This window comes from Chrysochloris asiatica, unplaced genomic scaffold, assembly GCF_000296735.1.
Source record: "Chrysochloris asiatica unplaced genomic scaffold, ChrAsi1.0 scaffold00100, whole genome shotgun sequence".
In the NCBI taxonomy this organism is placed as follows: domain Eukaryota; kingdom Metazoa; phylum Chordata; class Mammalia; order Afrosoricida; family Chrysochloridae; genus Chrysochloris; species Chrysochloris asiatica.
This window is the reverse complement of record NW_006408618.1, coordinates 11456850-11461417: the sequence shown is the minus strand read 5'-3', so window position 1 is coordinate 11461417 and position 4568 is coordinate 11456850. Positions and strand designations below refer to the sequence as shown.

Here is a 4568-nt window from a genome sequence, read left to right as displayed (position 1 = left end):
TACAGCCTCGGAAACCCTGTACAGGGTCGCTATGAGTCAGAACCGACTTGATGGCACTTGACAACAAAACATAACATTATATGGAGTCCTGAAATGGTGCTTGTAGGATAAGCACTCAACCTCAAGATTGGTTTGAACCACAAGGTCAACAGTTCAAACTCACCAGCCACTCTTAGAAACTCTATATAGGGTTGCTATGAGTTGGAACCAGCTTGATGGCACTTAACAACATAACAACAAGAAGCATTACATATACACATCTGTGACATCAGCAAAATACTTATTGCAACATCAAGTGTAGTTCATATTGCTAACCATACATAGATGTGCAAAACAAAACAAAAACACGTTGTAAATTGGGAACTACCTATAGTTCACTGGAGCTGACCCTTATCCCTATTGGCTAGATGAACTCCCTTTCCTTTCTGCTTCCACTCCTCTATCTTCTGTTCACTATTGGTAGTGAAACGTTTGACCCCCACGAAAATGAAGTCTATAATGAAAGAACAAGGGATAGAGAAGGTGGTAGAGCATATTAGCAGTTGGACCTCTCTCATGCAGTATTGCTGGAACATGGGGAATACTGGCCTCTTTCTTCCCTCCCTTCTAGAGCCTTCATGCCAGCTCTTCAGAGAGAATGTATTGGAAAATCTAAGTCATGGTGTGTACAATTCTGATCTTGTTACTTGATTGTTGAACAGCTTTCACTGCTTTCCTGTCAGCATCAGGATGAGGTCCAAACTCCTCAGGAAGCTGTCGTACTCTGTGCCTGTTCATTTCTACATATGCTTATAGGCTTTAATTAAAAACAAAACCCACTGTCATTGAGTTCATCCAACTCATAGTGACCTAGTGTTTCCAATGAGTATTTACATGAGCAGAAAGCCTCATCTTTCTCCCCCAGAGCAACTGGTGAGTTTGAACTGCCAACCTTGTGATTAGCAGTTCAGTGCTTATCCTACAGTGTTACCAGGGCTCCATCAGTATTAAAATACATGCTGTTCTCTATACCTGGGCTATGCCTGGCATATAGTAGATAGTCAAGAAATATTTCTCTCTTTTTTTAACGTATAATTACCACTTTATTTTCTTGTAGGTTAGTTTTGCTTCAGCCTTTAGGGACTCAAATCTTTTGGTGCTGGTCATGGGGCAGTACCTGCAGGTCTAAATCTGGGAGAAGGTATCTGTCCTTCCGGACTTGCTGAGACTGGTTCCTGACCACCTTGCGGTGGGTGGCACAGCTTACACAATAATGCAGTTTCACATCCAGCTTAAGGAACACATATGCATCAAAGAAACTCACTTGAGAAATGTCCCTGATGGCTGTGGCCTTACTATGTTTCAAATGATGAACTCCTTTGGGCATGCAGTGGGCGTGGTATGTGAAGCAACTAGGCTGCATGCGGCAGTGGCCCTTTTTGGCATGGCCAGCATTTCTCCTTTTCTTTGTCATTTTGGAAGCAAGGACCTGAGAGAGCAAGAAATATTTCCAGAATGAACAAATATATCACAATTGTACTTTCATACATGATAACTTTTATTCCCTGGCTAATTCTTGGCTTTTCTTTAAGATTCAGGCCAAGAATCTTCTTTCAGGAAACCTTTTCTACCTTGTCTACTTAGCAGACAAGCATTTAGGCCATATCTTAGTATGATAAAATCGGATTTATTCTTTTTTTTTCTCTTCTTGTAGTATGTGAGGTTCGTGAGGGCCAGGAACTGTGCCTTATTTATTTTAGTATCCTGATCTCTAAACCTGTTCTTCATAGGCACTTTGTATTTTTCAGAAAGCCTATAAGGTAGCTATTGCTCTTGTCCTGCTCTTTATATTATGTAATGTGAGATATCAAAAAATCTCTGGATTTGAAATTTTGTGTCCTTGCCTTCCTAAGGTGAAAACTACATAGAAACTTTGTTAAATAATAAGTATTCCAATAAATAGTATAATTTTTACTACTATTATAATAAGTATACTAGCTTACCATTATATTAAGTATAATAGCTTATTTTGGGATTGAGATGTTGGGTGGGAAGAATTATAGGCTTCATTTACATGTGGAGATATTATCTGAGCACTTTAACTAGTTGGACAAGATTATATAAACCTAGCTTTCTAGATTAGTACATCGGAGTTCTGCACGTTTTAAATGGGTGACTCATTAAATTGCTTTCCTTCTTAAGATATAACTATTGTTAATGCAGTTGCGTTTCCTAAATTTCCACTCTCTTTTATCAATGCTGCCTTTCATTTCTAGTCTGACGTCAAGATCTGGGCATTCCTTAGAATTAATGACTTAGTCAGTGGGTGATATATTATTTGTTCCCACGAGAAGGCTATATTTTAGATGTTCTCTTCCTTCCCTTTTAAAGTCCAGAATCTTACTCATTTTACATTATATTTTTATTCTCTCTGTTCCTAATTTTAGTTGTGAAAATATTTAGTTGAAACGGTAGTCAAGGTAAGTATAAGCATACTAATAATATCTTGGCTTTTGGGGGATGGGACATGAATAATGTAAGTACTCTGAAAATTTATCATATAAACAATTGTGTGAAAATCCAAATTTATTTCCATAACTTTCTGAATGAATAAATTTGGTTTTGGGATCGAGGACCTGTCTGATCACTTTTGGCTCCATGCCGGAGCTACCTGCCTACAGCACAGGGGCTTTTCTGGGATTCACTGTTAGAAAAGAATTCCACCTACATCAACTTTGCAAGTAAAGGACCACCTTTCATGTGTATTTGAAAATCTGTTTTCAGCACCTACCACTCATTAGATAGCCCCAGAAATGGTAGATTTATGAAAGGTTTTAGCCCACTCTCTCCTTCCCTAAAGAATTAACTTCATTAATTGCAGTTAAATTAAATGAATTAGTATAGGGGAGTGTGGTGGCTCCATATGATAAGCACTGGACTGTGAACCACAAAGTCTGGTTTGAGTCTTGCCAGCATCTTCACAGGAGAAAGATGCCGCTTTCTGCTCCCTCAAAGATTTACAGCCTCGGAAACCCTATACAGGTCCCTATGCAGTGAGTTGCAACCTACTCCTTGGCATTTAACAACAACAATTATAATTAAATCCCAGGCTCCTTAACCTTTTATTTACTGGGGCTTCAGTGAATAAGGAAAAAAAGCAGTGTTAACAATTTACTTCCCAGAGCAAGATACTCTCAAAAAGGACAGCCTCCCTGAGGATGACTCTGCTTGGCAGGGGATGGTATGTCATGACTATTCTTGGAACTTAACTTGGCTGTTTCTATGCCCCTTTGGCAGAAGCCAAAAGGGTTGGGTTGAATCTCAGGGCATCTTTGGAATAATCAGGATGCTTAGTGTAGCAGCCCATCTTGTAATGAGGACTCAGTCCTCTTCGTGTTTTTAATCCTTGTTCTTGTCAGACACACAAACGTGCTCTTCACTTGTGTACTCTTTCCACAGGCTCCGGTGTTAGATTAAAGCTGGTTTTTCTCTGATCCACTTACTCCTAAATTTGTCACATCAAAAGCAGAATTGTACTTTTCATAAATGCTCAACTATTTATGTATTTCTTAGACTAGGAAGATATAGCAACGATTAAAAACTAAAACTGTCTTTTGCTAATAGCAGCTTTTTAATTTTTGTGTTCTTGAATAGCATTTGAATATGTCAGATATTCAAAATGTCTTCTTTTCCCAAGACGAGATCCTCTGAGACAAAACTTTAAGAAATCTTTTATGCATATAGTAAAAAAGATTGATTATTGATCTGTGAACTGTTGACTATAGAGACTATGATAAGAGTTTGTGTAGCCTGTAATCTCCTTTATTAGGTTGCTTCGTCACGCCCTTTCATCAACCTATACATCTCACTGCTTGGGGCATGAGCTCACATTTCCACTTTATTAGACTTACAAGACAGTGGCATGCCAGGTTTTATTGCATTAGTAAAACCTCCCAGGACAGATCTCCTACTCTGCCGCTGTTGTTGTTAAGTGCTGTCGAATCGGTTCCGAGTCATAGCGATCCTGTATAGGGTTTCCTAGGAGTAGTTGGTAAGCCTGAACCACCAGCCTTGGGTTCAAACCAACCTTGTAGTCCAGCGTATTATTCTGCAGTGCCACATTAGGATTCCTAGTCTGCTGCTGGTGGTGGTGGTTGTGTGCTGTGGAGTCGGTTCTGACTCATGGTGGCCCTATAGGGTTTCCAAGGTTGTAAATGTTTACAGAAGTAGAAAGCTTCATCTTTCTCCCCCATAATGGCTGGTAGTTTCAAACTGCTGACCTTGATTTGAGGTTAGCAGCCCAACTCGTAACCACTACACTACCTAGTCTACTGTTGTGGTTAAGTGAGGTCGAGTCGATTCCGACCCATAGCGACCCTGTATAGAGTTTCCAAGGAGCAGCTAGTGAGCTTGAACCACTTACTTTGCAGTTCAGAAGACTTTGCAGTCTGACACATTAGGCCACAGCACCACACCAGGACTCCACCTAGTCTACTTGTTGTTGTTGTTAAGTGCCGTCGAGTCGGTTCTGACCCATAGCGACCCTGTACAGGGTTTCCGAGGGTGTAAATCTTTATGGGAGTAGAAAG

At 40.0% G+C, this 4568-nt stretch overlaps 1 protein-coding gene and 1 pseudogene across 4 annotated transcripts in view; one reads left to right on the top strand and one right to left on the bottom strand.

Moving 5' to 3' along the window:
* LOC102816499 overlaps positions 1-1453 on the bottom strand; it is a 28810-nt pseudogene extending 27357 nt beyond the window's left edge.
* ABL2 (c-abl oncogene 2, non-receptor tyrosine kinase) overlaps positions 1-4568 on the top strand; it is a 185335-nt gene that overhangs the window by 68664 nt on the left and 112103 nt on the right. The gene's annotated exons all lie outside the window — the stretch shown is intronic.